Source organism: Amblyomma maculatum, chromosome 8 (assembly GCF_055883805.1).
Source record: "Amblyomma maculatum isolate TAMU_Amacu chromosome 8, ASM5588380v1, whole genome shotgun sequence".
NCBI lineage: Eukaryota > Metazoa > Arthropoda > Arachnida > Ixodida > Ixodidae > Amblyomma > Amblyomma maculatum.
The window spans coordinates 11,037,704-11,058,317 of NC_139351.1; the positions used below are offsets into that span (position 1 = coordinate 11,037,704).

Consider the following 20,614-nt stretch of genomic DNA (forward strand, 5'->3'; position numbering starts at 1 on the left):
ACGACTGAACAGGTTAACAGCATCCAAGTTTGGTGCTGTTTATTCCAGGAAGGCGGCCTGGACAGAGCGTGGCATTAGAAATATCATCAGGCCGAAGATATTCTCAAATCCAGTACTCAGGTCAGCCACTGTTAACATTGTGCTTATGAAAGTTTCTTTTATTGTATCGTATTGTATGAATTGATTTCTGAAAGTGTGCCGCTTATTGCAAGCCTCCCAATTGTCCATTTCTTGAATATTTACAGGCACGGAACGATGAATGAGCCACGTGCTGTCCAACGTTATATTCAGTGCAAGGAACACATCGGCCACAACGTTGTCGTCAGTACGTGTGGTCTCATGGTGCCTCCTGCTTCTCCGTGGCTTGGTGCGGCACCAGACCGCGTGGTCTATGACCCAGAACCCTCCTTTTGGGCTGATTGAAGTCAAATGCCCATGGAACAAGAGGACCTCCCCACTACAAGAAACACTTGCATCCAATGACTTTGCATTGAACTTTTGGATAATGTTTCACAGTTAAATCAGTCTAGTGACTACTACGCACAATTAATGGAGCAGATGTACTGTTCAGGACTGCAGTGGACACATTTTGTAGTCTTTGGAGAGGCTTGGATTGTTATTTGCAAAGTTGTGCATTTAGAAACTGTTTAGACAGTGATGAAATTTAAGCTTTACAACTTCTACTTTCAGCAGGCACCCCCATTCCTTAATGCATTGAAAATAGCTGAGCAAAACTAGCTGTATATGTTTTCGCAGATAATTTGCAGCAGTTCTGTTGTGTTCAACCTAGAGATTGTGCTAAGTGATCCCTGTCACACACGCACACGCACACAAAGTTGCAGCTGTATTATCTATTGACAGTTCAAGAATAATTCCCATTGCATTGTAAAACAACTATTATGATGGTTTCATGAGAGCTGTTTGAAAGTTTGTTAGGAGTGCACACACAGTTCATACTTGGTTGATGTTTGGTGCGATGATGATGGGGATCCTGCGATCAAATATGTGAAAGCTTTTGATCCTCTGGGTGCATCTCTCTTCATGGATGCGAAGGGATGCAACTGCTTCTGTTTCTGCTACCTGCTCCTCTGAGAACTGTCCATTTTGTCATGTATAGGTGTACACCTATCGGTTCTAAGAAATTTTTGATTGTGAACCCTTTATCGGCCATCACAAAGTCTCCTTTGTCAAATTGTAGGGATAAAAACCCACTTCGCTTCACCAGCTCCTTGTCTGACACACATCCTGTGACAAGTGGCGATACAAATGTGAGTGCACCATCGGGGGCAACACCGATTAAGGCCTTGAACGTGTTGCTTGATTTGTAATTAAAATATGTTTTAGATTGTAACACGAAAGAGCTCGGTACCTCACACCTTAGCTCAGTGGCATCGATGATGACGCGAGTTTTGGGGCACTTAGCCTTGAATATTTCAGGCATATACTTGTCAAACATATCTCTTGAAGCCCATAGAGGCAAGTCTCCCAATCTTATGAAAAGAAAATTGATCCATTCATTAAAAATGCGACTCAAAGTGCTCTGATGAACATTGAATCGGTGTCCGATGTCCTTCTGAAAAAGTCCAAGCCTCAGGCTTACAAGCACCATGAATACTTGGTTTTCAGAGCTAAGAAGAGCAGGACGACCAACTTATCTTTTTAGCTTGGAAGCGGTATCTTCCTAATTTGTATTGTCGACTTTCAAATAACAGAGGAGTTTTCTGAACACTCCATAAGATGGCAGGCCAGTATAAAACTGAAAGTCCTCATCGTTACCCTTGAATTTTTCAATCGAGAATTGTGTTGAAGCTGCCTCCAAGTCGGCACACCTCTTTACCAACGCAGAATTTCCTCTCTCTAGCATTGCAATCTTTTCTTTTGCTTCTGCCAGTTCTTGGCGGAGTTGATGAATTTCAGTCTCTTTTTGGGACTTCTCACTGTCATAGCCGCATTCAACAGTCGCAAAAGTATCTTGCATTAAGGAATGCTCAGAGTCGTCCTCAGGTTCTTCAGTTTGAGGGAAATGTGAGGGAGTGGGGTGCTTGTGAATGACTGGAGCTGGTCGAGCTTTTGGCGTTTTTTTTTGCTGCTTTTTTTTTTTAATGCAAACACCGATGGTACTGCATTGTCATGCAGCATTCGACGACCACTGGCCACATTCTGCAAAAAATCCTCTTACGTAAAATGCATTGAACACACACGGGCTGTCCTTATATTAAATGGTGGTTCCCTTTTGATTGGAGCCAGCCATGTTTTTCGGAATCCGCTGTCATCAGGAATGCAGTGAAATGAGACCTGAAAGGAAACAATGTCATGAATGCAGAGTTGACAATACATGATATATTTATGTACTTTTACATGCATTATATGCACATACAGTCGTGCCCCGTTAATATGACCCCCGTTAATATGGACGACCCGAATTATAGACAGTTTTTCTGGGGACGAAACCTTTTCAATGTATTTATGCCTCGTTAATATGGAAACTCGCTGTCTGGACAATGGACAGGGGAAGAATTCACGCGCCCCACTTGGGCCCATGTATTTTTGTCTCGTTAATATGTACAGTGCTTAAAAAAAAGCAGAGTAGTCCGAACGCAAGTTAAAGAAGGGCGCGCCGCCCGCGAACCTACGCGACAGCCGATACGGCGGGATGCCTGAACGAGTCCTGTGCGGTTGGAAAGAACCAAAGCCTGCGTGTCGCCGTACTAAGGGAGAGGGGAGGTGGGGGGGGGGGGGGGGGGGAGCACAAGAGCGGAGCGGAACGTACACAGAAAACCGAGGGTCAGCGTAAGAAAGACCCCGAAAGGGGGGAACCAGGAGATTTCTGGGTGCAGCGGAAGTGCCGCCGCAGTCTGGAAAACAGCAACATGTGGTTGCAATAAATACTGCTGAACGTAACAGAGAGGCCGGTAAAAGCGTAAGAAAGAAATGACAGGAAGAAAGACAAGTGCCTACAGTGGCGGTGGGAACTGAAGTTTTCTGTCCCAAAGCGCAATGTGTGTTCCACGAAGCCGTTAACGCTTTTCGGTGAGAGTTAATACACACTCACAAAGTAGAGCGACAAAAGAAAGATGACGCATGAACACGCAACCGGGACCGGGCGTCCCATCCTGGACGCGCTTCCCTCTCATGCTCCTGGTTTTCGTCCCTGTTGCGCTGCCGAACTGACAAACTTTGCACACTAGGCGGTCCGTATGTCGGCTTCGCTTTGAGTCAACGATGCGGCCTTGACAAGGTCTGAGCCCGTCGTAGTTGCCTAGACGTCGTTCTAAACTGTACTTCAGCTTGCAGTGTTTGTTTTATGGGAACACATAAAAACGGCGCCAAGAAGATGGGATGTTCGATAGCCCTCTGCATAGCAGCTTGCCAGCTTGACTCCTTCGCTTTCTTACAGAAACAGTACAAGGCAAAAAAAGAATCAGAAGAGCGGAACGGCAGAAAGGTTAACTGCGCAAAAAAGTGCACATCATCAGGAGCCTGTAGCCCTGAACTTGAGTCTGGCTTTTGGCACGGCGGGAGTTAAACACAAAAGAACAGAGCTGAACGTAGGCGCGAAGAAATCTGTGAATACAAGCGGCAAAAGCCATCTCAGTCAATCCAAGCTGCGAGGGACTAGTGTCGACAGCTCAGCTGTTTCCTCGCCTCAGGAGAATCTCAAGCAGCTACTTAGCGGCTACTCAGTGAAGAGGCCATTTTGGAAGTGGCGGTGAGTAGAGAATCAGACGCTGATTCATCGCCCAGTGAGGAGTTCGTTCTCGAAAATTCGACCAACACAAAGCCCATCACGGGTGTCATGGTAAGCGAGTCGCTTCAGACTGCACTACAATTTTTCGAAGACAACAATGACAAGGATAATGCACTCAAAAGTGCCGGTGTTCTGTGAAATTTTGAGTCCAGTGCACACTGTTATGTACAAAAGCAGTCGTTAATCACAATTCTCTTTTCTCAATAAAGTCCTTTTTTGTTTTTATTCGTGACTCGTTATTATGGATGACTCGCTGTATGGACAGTTTTGGTCGGAAACCAAAGTGTCCATATTAACGAGGCACGACTGTATACATTTTACCACAAGCTACTCAATGGCATTACAAAGTGCACCGAGGATTTTTGGCTTACAGAAAATGTCATTCATGTATTTACTGACCGTTGGGCATTTGCATACAAAAAATATTGATAGCACAAGTTCGCCTTGTCGTTAGGTTTTCTGCTACGGCCAGTGTACCGCAAAGTCGCAGCAGCGTAGCACGCGGGCACTGCGTGGCGCGGTACGGTTCAGTAAGCACTGCTCCAAAAACGGACGCAAATCATGCATCTTCAACTATGACGGAGGTGATATTTCCCCTTCTTGAACCATGAACTATTTCGGCATAGGTTGTAGCGCGTAAAAAAAAAAAAACCTTCACGCAAAAAAAAATAGAGCGAACACTTCGAACAATCGCTATATCACAGCGATCGATCGTTATTTGCACAGCGACCGTAGTCATCGAAACCAGGGCTAGCCAAATGCATCTTGCTGCCTACATTCGCGTGTGATTCCGTTGCCAAGCGCTTTTTGAGAATTGTCAACGTAACTTAAGGTAAGAACGCAGTAAAAACACGCGATTTACTCATTTATCAGGCGCGTTGGAGGTATCACGATTTGACGCAGCCTAGAGCATTGTAAATATGTGGCAACTGTTCGAACTCATAAATGCTCTTGGTCAAAATATATTCGGCGACTGATATAATGCAATCTAGGAGTAGGACGGGTAACAGTGCATCAATCAAGTCGCGACTAGCCTTCAATAAAAATTCCTGCATGTACAGTGTAAACACTTCTGTGTGCGGTAATGTTTACAGAGTTCAAAGTAGCATACCATACACAATGTATTTTGCTTAGGCACTGCGTACAACGTCCCAGTCTGTTATATGAGTGGGAAGCATTCAATACCTTTTTTTTATTTAATTATGCGAGGCGATACAAGTATGCCATTGACCTGAACATGTGCGAAGCGGGAAAATACTGATAACGCGGTGACACATGCACAGGCAACGAGAAAAAGTAACGCTGCGAGAGTATAAATTTCTTCTTACCTTTTTCCCCTCGCCATTCCTGTTACCGCTTTGTGTACAACACGGCACGCAACAGTATGTAGGTATTTTTGGCAGCTGCGTGCGTGAACGACGCGAAGTGCACTTTGCTAGCGTACCGCTAGATGCGCCGCGACCCTTCAACATGGCGGACATGCGCGCGCAGGTCGCTAGATGGCAGCAATTTCGAATAAGGTATGCTACCACCCCGTTTCAAAGGGGACGCTCCTATATTCCATCCATCCATCCATCGTCTATAAGCCTGGCGAGATGGATTTCAATAGGGAACCTCCGTATTCGCTACCTAATCGAGGCACCCTGATATTTCTCTGTACTAAACTGTTGTACTGTGCTTTAAATTGTTGATGTCATCAACATACGACCCTAGGAAATTCTTTCCAACTCATATAGTTAGTTCAAGGTGCGCTTCAATTCCCGAATGTGAAGGCGCTTCAGTAATGTAATCCTTGATAATGCTTCAATTGCAAGACACCTAACCTCCTGCTTTAAAAAATCCCACTTTTGAAAGACTGATCGATCGGCACGAGCCCGCGTGTCCTTGAAGCACGCAACTACAGGCTGCTGAAAATTTTCATCCCAAAGAAGGGAAATATTTAGCTTCCATAGCTGACATTGCTGTTGGAGTAAATGTCTAGTATGCTTTCCTACCCAAACAAATACCATGCAGTAGTCGTTAAAAAATATCGGTCTCACCCAGTATCCATGCACAGTAGGTAATGTGCCAGCCAAAACGTGGATCCTTTCAAGTCGGGCGTTCGAAGACGTTTGAAAGTGCGTGAAATGCACACTATCGCTTTTTGGTCGGCCAATGTCAACAAGGTTTTGCTAACAAATTAAGTCAGTGAGAACAGCAGCACTGGGGTCACAACGTCCGCGATATGCTGATTGATCCTCATTGTTACATGCACAATTAAAACCTACCAGCCATAAACTTTCCCGATGTGTGTGCAGGCGATTTGCCCATGACAAGAAAAACACTTTCCCTTCCCGCTGCTTAACATCGACAGGCGCATTGACACAAACAATTCGCCACTGCTGACCCGAAATGGCAAGGTCACAACATATGAGACGCCCCTCATCATCAATGCAATTTGACAAGTTAGTCATGTCTAGTGTATTTCTCAAAAATGAGCATGTTCCCTCCGGACAATCCTTTCGAATGGAGAATATGCTTTTTTTTCTGACATGGTATTTATTACACGTGGTTATGTACGAAAGGGTAGTGTACACAGACTATTTGCAAAGCACTCAGCCGTTGCAGAGCTGCACAACAGAAAATGCAACTAAAAGGCAGGCAGATAACCACCGTGTCACCAGCAGAAACCAATCAGGTTGAAAGTTATTTTCATCAAAAATGTCCTTCAGTTTCAGCATCATTCTGCTAACATGGAGTCTAGGTGGAACAACAGGCTCAGCGTTGCGATCCAACATGCGTGTTTTCCACAAGCTTTGAAGTCAAATGTGGAAAAACATGTCATATGGTTGGTAATCAGATTGTGTAACAGCAAGATATCGCACGCTGTACGAATTTAGAACAGAGCCGCTCTTTAGAGTTCTTTGCAGTACGTCCGAAAAAGAATTGCCTCTTTGCAATTATTAAAAGAGTTCTCAAGTGTTTCAGGCACATTACAAAGACGGCGGTTTACAGAAGATGCAAAAATAATTTTTCTATTTAGCGATATGTTAACCAGTAGAGCATTGGTGTGTAATTTAAAGAAAAATGACTTCGTGCAAAGAGAAATCTGCATTTTGTGCACCCTCTTTAGCGTATCATGACCCTTAAGACCAGAGTATAAAGAACGATGCAGTGGTGGTGGAAAAAGCATTGCTATCAATTCCTTGTATAGTCTCTCGCTCGAAACAGAATATAAGTACTCATTCGAGAATCGTGCTGTCAAAAACCTCACCGAAGCATAAACTTCCTGCATAAATGTTAGTAACTGTGGGCGGTCAGCAAAATCTGGAGAAACCACTAAGTTACGAAGCATATTCATGAAACTAACTTGCAGGAATGCACTAATAATCGGCTGGCATCTAACTGCCTCTTATACAGATGCACTCAGCCGAGCCCCCCTGCACAATCAGGTCTGAATGGGTTGTCACGTGGAATCGGTTCAAAATTTCATGACCAAATAAACGTCGCAAATATTCGGTGAAAACGCTGGATGTATTGTCTAGCACAGTGGAGGACCTGAAGCACGTAATAAATATTTGTCGCCAGAAAAATGTTGCAGCCCTGAGAGCGACCGAAGATTGAAATGCGATAGGAGCAAATGTATTAGCATAACACGGGACGATTTGAATTGGCTCTTTACAGTAATTTGCACTTGACTTAAATGTATGCAGTGGAACGCCCAGTTATTTAGAGCGCGCACATGACCATTGAACTCCTGCATATAGGAGCGGTGTAGTGTCCTACCAAACTAACCAAAGGCCGGAACTCTAGGAAGGATTTAGCTGAGCACTGGAAACAATGCCAAATTGTTCTATGCTAGATAGAACTTTTTCTATGCTTAGTTTGTCAGTGCAGAAAAACGCAAGATCATCCACAACTGCAACCACTTTTACCTCATTTCCAAGGTGAGGGGAGCCATGGATACTACTGTTATGTTAAACACTCAAAATGGTTCCATGTATAGAGCAAAAAGCAGCGAAGACATCGGACAGCCTTGCTTCACAGAAGAGTTTGTTGGTACGGGGATTGATAGGTGGCCATTTACAATCAGGCGAGTCGAGCAATTCCTATAGCAAAGTTGCACTCCCTTCAGTACTACACAACCAACATTCGCTCGCTGCAGAATAGAAAACAGGACGAATGACAATTTCGATCAAATGCTTTTGCGAGGCCGACCTGAAGTAAAACAAACTATCATGAGAGCAGGAGCACGATTCGAGGATTGTGCGCGCAATATGTACATTACTTTGAATGACACGGCCCCTCAGGCCGCACATCTGGTGAGGTCCAATGATGACCGACATTGCGAACTGTAGGCGATTTGATAGAATTGTGACGAAATCCTTATAATCCACATTTGCCAGTGTGATTGGTTTATAGCCTTCCACTGAGCATAACTTTTCTTCATCGGTACTCTTTCGAATTAGGACTCTGGGGCATTTTGTAAAAGTCTTAGAAAGAGCTTCTACATCAAAACTCATTACGAGGACATCTAGCAGGATAGGAGCAAGAACAGTTTTAAAAGCTTTATAAAATTCAGAGGAAATGCCATCAGGACCAGGCGTTATTGAGAGAGGTAATTAAGAAAATGCCACTTTTACCTTCTGCGTCGTAAAAGAGCTGCTGATTACAAAACAATCATCTTCTGATTTAGGGGTCACCAGGGTTGTGAAACGCGAGATAATGTGAGAATTTCTCACAGCAGTTGCGGCACTAAACAACTTCCAGTAATAATCCACGAATGCGGACGTAACCTTATTCGTACTCGTAACCAATGCGCCACTACGCTTTAATCCCGGAATCAGCTTTGCAGTCACATGATGACGTTCATCAAGCAAAGCTTGCCGCGTCGGGTGTTCGCAGTGCAGAGCACGCTTGACATGAGATCGAATTCAGGCACCCCTGTCTTTTTCCGCATCATGCCTTTCCAATTCATTTATGACGCTAGCAATTTCGTCCGCATATGATAAAAGGTGTTCACATTCTAGTTCATACAGGTTACACAAGTTTTTGTTAAGTGCCTGCTCCTGACTTTTCCTGTAGATAGGTTTAATTGAGCCAAATTCAATTACTATCGTACGTACTTCCTTCTTGAACATTTCCCAAGTGGTGGAGAATGGTAGACTTCCGGAAAAACATGATTGTAGCAGTGAGCGCACAAGAATTATAAATTCGTGGTCATTTACCAGCGATGCCTTTAACTTCCTAAATTCCCACTGTGGCCTAAATATTGAATGGTCATTGCCACCGAGCCGGGCCACTACCATGCAATTAGCAGAAAACGAAACCGGTATAGTTTCGCATACAAGGCGGCGGGAAACTAATCGACAAGAAGCATAAATGCCGTCTAGACGAGCGTGAGAATGCCACTGAATGTGGGTGAATGATCTAGAAGCATGGCAAGACACTCCTGTTTCAACCAGTCCTGCATCTTCTGTAACACGGAAAAAAAGTTCACCGCTCCTGTCACTGCATGCGTCTGGACTAGAACGATATATCGGGTTGAAAACGCAGTTGAAGTCGCCCCTTAACACATGATGTCGGCCACAGTCAAGTAAGCTGGCTATGTGTTCAAATAAACTTATGACCCGAGTCACGGTATTTATAGCATAAACATTAATTATCCACTATGGCTTCCTAAAGAGTAGAAGATCGGAACATATTAACCGACCCTCGGCGTCGATATTATAATTTAGGCCAGGACAAGGCAGTGTCTTTTGCAGGAACAGAAAACAACCTGCCGCCAAGATCACAGAATGCGTAACAACGACATTAAAATCTGGCAAAAAGGGCTGTAGCGCCCTCTCGGTCTCCTCCTTGCTATCTATCTTCGTCTCTTGGACTGCCACAATATCTAGACGCCTGCTGTGCAAACGTCGGCGAAATTGCATCTGTCTCTGGCGAGATCTAAGACACCGTACATTGAGAGCGGCAAGCCCTATCTCCCCAGAGGCCGCCATGTGGACAGCACATAGTTTTGCCTACAATTCCATTTGCCTGTCGGAAGACGGCGATGCCGCCTCCGAACCACCGACAGGCCCCCTCAACCGCGAACGCCGGCACTTCCCTTTGTACATCGACGCTCGACCTCGACGGCGAAGCTTGTACCAGCTTGATCGTCCTATTCACTGCACTCGGAGGCACATGATGCCCGGCGTTTCAAGACTGGCTCATCGGCAGCAGCGAGCCCGTCGCCACGGAACCGGGTTCTGGTCTGGACGTTGTTGCACTGCCACAATGTACGCGGAGGCACTCACTGGGTGTTCGGGAAGGAGTGGTAGCCGTTGGTGGTTGGCTCCTTGTCAGAAGATTGACACGATATCTCGTCCAAGGCCCGAGACGCGGCATTGTTCACATTACCGCCGGAAGGATGAGTATTATTAGACTAAGCTACAACGGCAGTAGGAAGGTCGCCGGATGCATCAATTGTTTAAGAGGCGTCAATGATGTGCTCCCATAATGCATCGTCAGGAGGCCGGACTCGATGCCAAAGCTTGTCCAAACCATACACTCCTCTGCTTTGTGGCCGAAACGCCGGCATTCTTCGCAAAGTGGCGTACGGCAGGGCCGACGATAGTGTCCTCCATGGTTGCAGCGGAGGCAGAGGGGTACGAGACTCTGCACTCCACACACACTCAGTTGATGGGAAACGTCACCAAAACTTCGGCAAGAGTCAATCTCAAATCTCGGCTGAGCGTCTTCATCTGTTCCATCTCGGCAATTTTCCAGTTTTCCCTCGAAATCAAGGTGACTTTCCCATAAGCTTGTAGAGCCTCGCAAATGAAGGAGTCATCCAAGCATTCAGGCAGCCAGTCAAGTTACACCTTTACCTCCTTCGGTTCCGGATCCACAATAACACAGGTACAGTACTTAACCAATAACACTCCTCATGAGACTAGATTTCTTTTAGAGCGTGCCGGTTTACATCTAACCATAAAGACATATGCGACATTTGAAATTGTCCGATAGTGCTTATTTCTTCCAAATCCATCACGTTCCGGAGGACGTCTGTGAAGTCTTGGGCACGGTAGCGGTTGCAGGTGAGGTCAGCATGTAGAAAAAGAGCCGACGATAAGCTACCAGTTGGGAAACAGGGAAGAACAACAAGGTAATCATTACTGCTGGCATTAATCTGAGCAGTAACTCGGCCAGAGGCCGATTGAACCTTTCTGGCGGAGAGCATCATGAAACGCTGCAGAAAACAACGAAGATTTCAAACCCTGTGGTAGCGTTTCACGGCGGTATATGGTTGTTGTAGTTATAGTTTTATGTATGTAATCGACATTGCTCTTTCGTACATTGTGTACTAATGTGGGATATAGAATTTGTACTCCGAGTTCACCGATCGCCCATTAAACATGCTGCATCTTTTTACTTTATATCACGAAGGGTTATCCGTGTCCCGCATCTTTACAATTAATCTATCCATTTCTTTCAGAAAAACCTCAGAATGTCGCAATTTATTAGTGTTGATGTATTTTGTTATCGTCTTCGAACGCATGTAATTTTTGCTACATACAGAGATATTCGGTGCACCCACACTTGTAATAATACTTTCTGTAGGTTCATCTGCTGCCAGCGGAGCAGCGACATTAATGAATTCACTTCCGTCCAAGTGTTTTACATAGGTAAACACTCGAGGAAGCAACGCTCGATGTCCGGCTAATCTGTGTATATTTTGATGGTCAAAGATGTGTTTCTTTACCTTTCGAGCGTATTTTTATCCTCGCTAACGAAACGCTACGTTCTTGCTTGCACTTTCTGTTGAAGGTGGAAGATTTTCAGCTGAAGATCTAAGATGTACCGCAAGACCGTACAAGCGGCAGCGACGGTTCCACATGCAAAAGTAACGCGATGCGCGTATATACTTGCTAGCGCACACATCCACATATGTTCTAGGTATTGTGAAACAACGCGTACTCCACAGATACAGAAAAGTTGTAACATAGAATATGTATGGTTTTATGCTTATTAGAGCGTTGGCATGCTCCGACGTGGTCATTCTGGTTGAGCTTCACGATCGGCGCGAATTGTGTTGAAAACGGAAATACTCGGTCCCGTATCAGTTCCATTGATGACGGGTTTTTCCGGTTTCTGTTAAACAGAACATGACCTGTCCAGTGTATGAGCTTAATATAGGGCTGGTGTCATCCATTTCCCCAAACTCCAATCGGAATAGAGAGGATTGGGAGGCAGCCCTGCTCAGCTGTCAGGACCTCAAGGCTCAAAAGGCCTTGGGTCAACGGACGTGGGCGGCGTTGCTTGCCGATGGGCCCTAGGAATAGGGGCTCCACCTAGTATTGTGAGGGGAGGAGACCAATACGTCTCTAACCCGAACACTTCTCTGTAATCATTTAATTGTTATCAATATTTTAACCACCACCGGCACACTGTTTCATATCCAACCGGAATGGAATCTCTTGTTTGAGATGCGTACTGAAAACGGTTAGTTCTTAATGAGCCGCATACCAGATCGGAGCGTCCGGATTAAGATTAATTCTGGATATCACCTGTCCTGAATAAACCTGTGCAAGCTTCATTTAGGACTGGTCATACCGGTATGAAATTTATACGGGATAATACACGACCGGTTAAACCCCGTTTGGCGCTATACGGTGATTTTACACTAGGGAGGGCACCAAAAAGGCAGCCGCTCGACAACTGCTTGCGGCTGTTTTGAAGAAAAGTGTCACAAACTGTGCGTTAGTAACTGCGAAGAGAGCGTTTTAGAACTTACGGATAAATGTGCGCAGTCATGCTTAATGCAATCCTGTACTGGCTGCCGCGCTATGTGCGTCTGTGAAGCTCGCAAGCTGCTCGTTCACGCGACATGCTGCGCATGAGCTATATTTCGTTGCTAATACTGCCATCAAAACTTCATAACTTAGACGGCAAAGCGTTAAAGAAATGCATCGACACTGAGTGAGCGATCGAGTACTGGACGTTAGCTGTAGAAGTCAACATTGTTTTTATTTCATTGTAACGTAAAATGATTCAGCAAAACTGCAACGAATTGAGTATTGCACGCTTCGAAATGTACGCCCAACATCATCTGTTAGAATACAAGTAGCAAAATCTAGCGAATAGGTACTGCGCTAATCTCTCATTCAAACATTGTTGATATCCTAATCAAATGGTCTATATCAGATTTGGCGATATCCAGTAAATTGCTTTTTTATATCTGTGGACTCTGCGGATGTGCCACTGTACACGTCGCTAACACGCTTACCTTCGCAGTGCAGGCTCTCGTCCGAATCTTCACCTTCACTCGTCCGAATCTTCACCTTGCCGACCTTCATGGTTGGCACGCCGATCATCACACTTGCTGCCATGTCATCACGTCAAAATGGCGACATGGCTTCCTGTCCCCTGCACCCCGACATCTGGCTGCACCTCGAAACGCCCCCTGTCGACAACCGGACCGTCGGACCAACATCAGCAACCCAATCGTCACCGACAACCTGGAAATCATCGCCTACAAAACAGCGACATTCACCCCCCGCGCACTGTGGGCTCTACGGCTGTGCCACTGCACACGTCGCTAACACGCTTTACTTCGCAATGCAGGTTAGTAACAAGTATGCCCTTTTCTCTAGAAAAACGAGCAATATTTGCCTGGTGCAGCTGCCGAGCCCGCAGTGTTGCTTTTGTTTTGCTATTGAATATGCAAATGTCATTCGCGCATTATTATCAATTTCTGGCGACGTGGAAATGAACCCGGGACCATCAGATACAGACAATATCTTTGCTGAACTGCAGAAATTAACCGCGGGTCAATCGCAGCTCATCATTGAAGTACAGGGTCTCAAAACTCCACTAGCATCAGCTGATAAAACGTTATAAACATTAAGTGACCGCATTGCAGACTTAGAAATCAAATGTCAATCCCTCGGCAACATGCAAACAACACTACAGAGACCAGCCGCCAGCTTTCCGTGCTCGACTCACGCCTTGATGACTCGAGATACAGCCGAGAAGGAATAACCTGGGCCGGCTTGCACGATAAAGTCCGAGCTAAGTCTAGACTTAAGCGGTGTCTTTAGTAAGACCAGACTTCTTTAAGATGGCTCGGGTTCCGAACGCTTCTTTTCGGCTCGTGTTCACCAGAGTGGCTTTCCTGAACGCCCTCAGCAACCACTTTGGTTATTTTACCTCCTGACACAATCTTAAGCCGAAAAAAAAGCAATGGCACGGATTTTACGCAGCGCAAGACTGAGGGAATGTTTACATCTTACAGCGGGGTCAGGGCCAGCGTATCCCTGTATTTCCCTAATTTTTCTACTTAGGTACCTGGCGTCCTTGTGTCTTAAGTAAGAAGACACTAGAGTCGTAATCGTGCAAGCAACTTATTCAAGTCAGGACTGAAGCCCAGTCTCGACATCAGTCTTAAGTGGCCATGCTAGCGGCCTATCCTTTAGACTCAGTTAAGCCTGGACTTAGCTAAGACAGTCTTAAAATCGTTTCGTGCAAGCGGGCCCTGATATTTTTTGGCCTCCCCGATCCAAATAGATCAGAAACATACGAACAATCAGAAAAGAGAACAATCATAGATCACTGCCTTCAAAGTCTAAGCTTGGGATTAGAGCCTAAAGATATTTAGCGCGCTCATCGCCTTGGCCGAAATAGCTCAGATCGTCAAAGGCCAGTATTAGTGAAGCTGTCTTCTTTCAAAACCAACGGAATAATTCTATCAAAACGCCCAATGCTCAAAAACACCAATTTTAGCATAGGCGAAGATTTCTCTCGTCCTGTCCGAAATGCACGGAAGCAACTTACTGCATTCGCGAAAAACAAAACCGGACCTTTTCCTTACGATATAAAACTTTGCACATGGGACAAAAGCGCTATGTTTTTGATGAACAATCTCCAACCGTGAAAGAAGTTTTGTAGGAACCATTTTGCCGTCCGAAAACGCGCAATCAGCCAGGAACAAACACTCGAAACAACCTTTCATTCTAGATAATCTATGCAAATGCTCGCAGCTTTCTTTCTAAGCGCGAAGTACTGTCAAGTATTATATCTTCTTCTGGCAGCAACATACTAATCGTAACTGAAACGTGGCTCACACATGACGTTGCAGATGGTGAAGTTCTAGACGACATGCCGGACTTTGACCTATATCGAAATGATCTCAATGGTGTACGAGGAGGAGGCGTTTTTATCTGCATTAACAAACAAATATCATGTTCAACTGTAGCAATCAATCCTAACCTGGAACTAGTATGGCTCAAGTGCAGCGCTCCAAACGAAACCGTCCTTCTTACCGTCTGCTATAGGGCCCCAAGCAGCAAACCGGGGTTCGCCGAAAAACTAAACGACGCGCTTGTACAAGTTACTACCAAGCATCCTAACGCAAAAATTCTCCTTTTTGGTGACTTTAACTTTCCGTGCATGGACTGGCAAAATTTAGGGCCACTGACGGCAGGAAACTCAGAAGCAAGAAACTTTGTTGAAGTATGCCTCAATTTTAATCTAACTCAAATGGTCCTTGAACCCACTCGTGTTACTGAAAGGACATCTAACATCCTAGACCTAATCCTAAAAAACCACCCTGAGAATCTAACATCACTTACCTACCTGCGCGAAATTAGTGATCATAGAGTTATTAATGCCACCTTCAACTTCTCCCCTACACCCCGCCAAACCTTCAGCAAAACTATTCGTGTTTATGATAAAGGAAAGTATGATGCTTTTAATAATGAATTACATGATTTCCTGCCATCTTTCCAATCTACTTTTCATAGCCGATCTATTGAAGACAACTGGTTAACCTCAAAAATAAGATAAACGAACTAACTTCCAAGTTCATTCCTTCTACCAGTTTTCGGGCCAATCGCCAAAAACCTTGGTTTACTAAAACACTTAAAAGATTGGAAAGAAAGAAAAAACGTCTTTATAGGTCAGCAAAAATGCAGTCTAGTACAGAAGCATGGCAGCGATATCATGCAGCCGAGGACACGTACTACACAGCACTCCGTAGCGCCAAAAAAAAACTTTTTTCGAACCTGACCTACCGAAAATCCTGGTCAACAACCCTAGAAAGTTTTGGGAAATACTAAACTCACAAGCGACATGTACCATTACCCTTACTAACCCAGCAGATGAAGAGATTAGTGACGCCGACTGTGCCGACGAGTTCAATTACTCTTTCGCTGCTGCTTTTACGACAAAAACTGACTCATCAATGCCCAGCCTACTTCCATCAGTGCTTCCTGCAATGTCACCTGTTACCATGGCATCTCAATCCTCATTAACAAAATTAAGCTCTCATCATCTGCTCGCGTTGATGATATCAATTCCAAAGTTGTAAAAAAATACTAAAGACATATCTTCCGTATATCTGTCTCTTTTATTCTCACAGTCTCTTTCAACAGGAACGCTACCGAACGACTGGAAGATGGGAAAGTCATCCCGGTCCTCAAATCAGGTACAAGAGAATCGCCATTAAACTACCGTCCCATCTCTCTAACTAGCGTGCATGCAAACTCATGGAACATGTCATCTACTCCCATATCTGACTTTCTAAATTCACACAACTTCTTTCATCCTGCGCAACATGGTTTCCGAAAGGGTTTCTCGTGCGAAACACAACTAGCAATCTTTACTTTCGATCTGCACACTAACCTTGATCGTAACCAGCAAACTGATTCAATTTTCTTAGACTTTGCAAAGGCCTTTCATATGGTACCTCACAAACGCTTACTAATGAAACTCGCCGCTCTAAATTTGCATCCCAACATTCTAAATTAGATTAAAGAGTTTCTTGCTAACCGCTAACAGTTCGTCTATGTTAATAACATAAGCTCAAACACAATCCCCGTAACATCTGGCGTCTCACAGGGATCTGTACTCGCCCCTCTCCTGTTTTTAATATATATAAATGACCTACCTCTTCATGTACACTGTCAGATAAATATCTTCGCCGACGACTGCGTTATCTATCGGAAAATTACTAACGTATCTAATCAAGTAGCACTAGAGCATGACCTAACCCAAGTGCAAGAATGGTGCAACCGCTGGTTAATGACTTTACACGATAAGAAGTGCAAACTCATCTCTTTTACTCGTCAGCATAACCCCCTTATTTTTTCATATGAAGTTGCTAACTCTTCCATAGAACGCGTGGAATCATATAAGTACCTTGGAATCACACTTTGCAGCGACCTTTCTTGGTGTACACACATAACTGACATCATATCATCTGCAAACGGACCTTTAGGCTTCGTAAAACGTCATCTACGTCATGCGCCCCAACAAGTAAAACTTTTGGCATATAAAACACTGATCAGATCAAAGCTTGAGTACGCCAGTCCAATATGGAACCCATCTCAGATATACTTAACAAATGCGATCGAATCAGTTCAAAACCGCGCCATCCGTTTCGTGCATCACGCATGCTCGTATTCTATCAGCGTTTCATCTCTAAAGGAAAATTCCAGTCTTGATAACCTTTTACTTCGTCGCCGCATTGGCAGTCTTTGTTTACTGCACAAAATTCTAAACCGTTCACTAAATCAGGCACCTTACATTGTGCATCGCACCCACATACCTCATCGCGCTTCGCATCCATTTCAAATAACTCGGCCTGTTGCTCGCACAAAAACTTTTTCAGGATCTTTTTCTCCCCGAGCAATTGTGGACTGGAATGCCCTTCCCCCCGAAGTCGCCGCCCTCTCATGCCACTCTTCATTTATTGATGCCTTAAAAATTTATTTTCAAACACAATGACCTGTGCTTGTATTTTCTCATGTTTCTAAACCCACCCCTTATGTAATGCCTCCAAGAGAGGCCTTTAAGCAAATAAATTAAATTCCCTATAATGCTAATTAACGGCAGCCGGAAAGTGTCTTTTTGATTCCCGTTGTCTATAGTGTAAAGACGCCTTATGGCGCGGAGGGATAGAAAGCTCGAAACATTCACTTCAAAAGGTGAAGTGAAGTGATGTGAATGTGTCGAGCTTTCTAGCCCTCCGCGCCATCAGGCGTCTTCACACTATTATAGAGAACGGGAATCAAAAAGACACTTTCCGGCTACCGTTAATTAGCGTTATAGGGAATTTAAATAGAGTACGGAGAATACATAATAGTAACACAATAGTATGATCACGATAAAAATTCTATTGCCCTTTTGAGAAAGGTAGCAGTACATGTCTCAAAAATGCTTTCCACGAACAGGCAGCGGCGCATATCCGATCACATAGAGGGTGTTTTAGCTATGACAACGAACGCCGCATGTAAAAATTGTCCTTAAGAACCAAGAATGTGCCTATACAGTGAGGTAAACATACTATCCCATACATACATACGATCCCAAATGCCGTTCCTGTCGCCGCAAATAAAAGTTTGGGTTATGGCACGGGTGAGACGCAATAAATTCTGTTTTAAACCGCAGGCGTTGCGATTTACTGAGAAAATGACTCATTTGAAGCTATACACGTGTTCTTCTAAAAAACACGACGCGTGAAAACAAGTGACTTGCTAAAAGTATCCTTAGATGAATAAACACCAAAAAGTAATTCTGCATACAGAAGAAAACACATTACCTACCAACTCGCCCGAGAGGAAGATTTAGTGTAATTTTCGCGAGGAGCCTTGAGACGCTTTCGGCTTAGAATGGAAGGCGTATCCTTGTCAGAGCATCTAGAAATTTGCTTCCAGGTGCCAAATGCATTTTATCTCCTAATGAAAATATGGCGTTAATTTTTTTCTCAAGATTGTTTATTGCAGTGACTGCAAGGTAGTTTTATTTTACCTCAAGGTGACTATCTTTATGTATACAACGCTGTACTGTTTATTACACTGAAAATATACAGAGTTGAGTTATTTTCATCAATATCCAACAAGTCTTCAAAGAAGTAGTCAGTGAAATGAGCGAGTTAGTGTCTCATTATGCGCCAGCGGCGGCTCATTATCTCTCCGAAGCAAACGCTCAAGGCTATGGCGCAGCCGACCGCATAGGCGTACATGTATTCGTAAAATGGCATGTCGAAAGATATAAGACTCTTCCCGGAGGAAACATGTTCTGCCTTGCAGCTTTTGCTGCTGTGATGCCGTGCTCTTCCAAGGCCAATATCAGCCGGCGGTGTTGGTGCCTGCGAGAAAATGTATTGAACTAAGGGCAGAAATATCTGGCTCAGTTTTGACAGCAACACTTCAAGTACAGGTAAGAAAAAAATCCACTCTCTGGTACGGATTAAGCACATGCTGGGCTCGAGCACTTCAACACCACCGCTCGCTTGATCCTTGCATATCGGATGTGAAGCTATATTATCATCACAATTACCATCACCATCACCATGTCCACTACAGGGCAAATGCTCCTCCCACTTCCCCAATTAAGCCAACGCTTTTGCAGGTGCATCCACACAATTCCCGAAAATGTGCTACATTTGCTACTACATACCTACATTTATGTTCTTCCCTGCTATACTTTCTTCACAATGAAATCTAGTGGGCTGCTTTAAAACCCGTGATTATTTTGCCGACGCAGTACGCATCCTGCCCTTGGCAACTACTTCATTTTGACTAGAATATTATTAGGTTGCGTTTCCTCCTTGACCCTCTACGCACGATTCATACCTCATATCAAACCTACCATTTTATGTTGCATAGCTCTCTGTGTTCTCCTCAGTTTATAAAAAAACCTTTTTTTTTAGCATCCACTTTTTAATCCTATAACTGTGTACTGATCAGGTTCCACTCTTATATTGTTTCGTCAAGAGCTACAGTGGCAAGCTGCTATACATGAACAGGGTGTGCTTGCGAAATATCCTCCAACCCATTTCGGTTCTTGTAAATTCTATTCTGGTAATCAAAATCTGCCCCTCTTATCTATATAAAGTACTGTCATTATATTATTATATTACTGCCTCTAACACATCGCTACCTATAGTAAAGAGCTACTCCTCGAGCCAGTTTAGCAGTACTTTGGTATTTTTCTATGTTTTTTCTTCTGGCTGTCGTTCTTTACTGCCATTGTAGTTCATTATTCTGTCCTTCCAATTTGCTTGCTCAATTGTGAACAAGAGGAATTTCGTCAATTATTTGCCGATTGCTAAGGAATTCTCAGTACATCATTATTTATAACTATATTCAATACATATCTGCAAATAATTCATCTAAGAAAGGGATGGGAATTACTATAGTGTGTTATTACTAAAGAATTGTTATGTAAGTACTATAGAATGTAACATTATGGTGTACGGGAATTTTATTATATTTTCCCAATAAAAGCTAGCGAATTTATGTACCAAAATAAGAGCAGCTCCAGGTATTTGGGTGTATTCGCACTTAATTTATGGTTCGGAGAAAATGGCAAGGGAATAAAAAGCTCTAAAACAAATCAGAAGCCCTCAAAAAAGGCGGAATCTCTTCTAGGACACAGGTTTGACGTTTTCACGGTGGACGAGTGGAGTATTTGGTTGTCATCGTTTAGGAAACTTCCCAGAACACATAAAGATAAACAAAGAAACGTGCCCGCCCGCACTTTACTCTTTGCCCAAGGAAAGAAATGTTAAGCAATTTTATAAAACACACTCAGCGGTTCTACATTGTCATGCTTGAGCAAATGCAGTCGTGATGTTTGCCGTGCAACTGTCAAATTCTTAGCATGTCATCTTTTTAGGCTTTGGCATTAATTTCGCATCAATCGCAAGAAGCCATCCTGAACGGCATTATTTCTGGCACATGACAGCATTGGTCTTGGAATGGCCATAATGACTACTCATTTCTTTATGTCCTTCGTAACAGCTAATTAGAACACAGAATAAGTCCAGAATACTTCAATGAATAATTGCAGTTGCTTAGCTGTTCTCGTGTTAGTTCAATATAAGTTCTCACATATACC

At 44.0% G+C, this 20,614-nt stretch overlaps 1 long non-coding RNA gene across 1 annotated transcript; it reads right to left on the reverse strand.

Moving 5' to 3' along the window:
- Positions 1–2,076: 2,076 nt before the first annotated feature.
- LOC146180529 (uncharacterized) lies at positions 2,077–5,207 on the reverse strand. The gene is made up of 2 exons (XR_014700090.1): positions 5,077–5,207; positions 2,077–2,295 (listed from the first exon to the last, which is right to left on the reverse strand). It is a non-coding gene; the product is annotated as an uncharacterized LOC146180529 (long non-coding RNA).
- Positions 5,208–20,614: the final 15,407 nt, after the last annotated feature.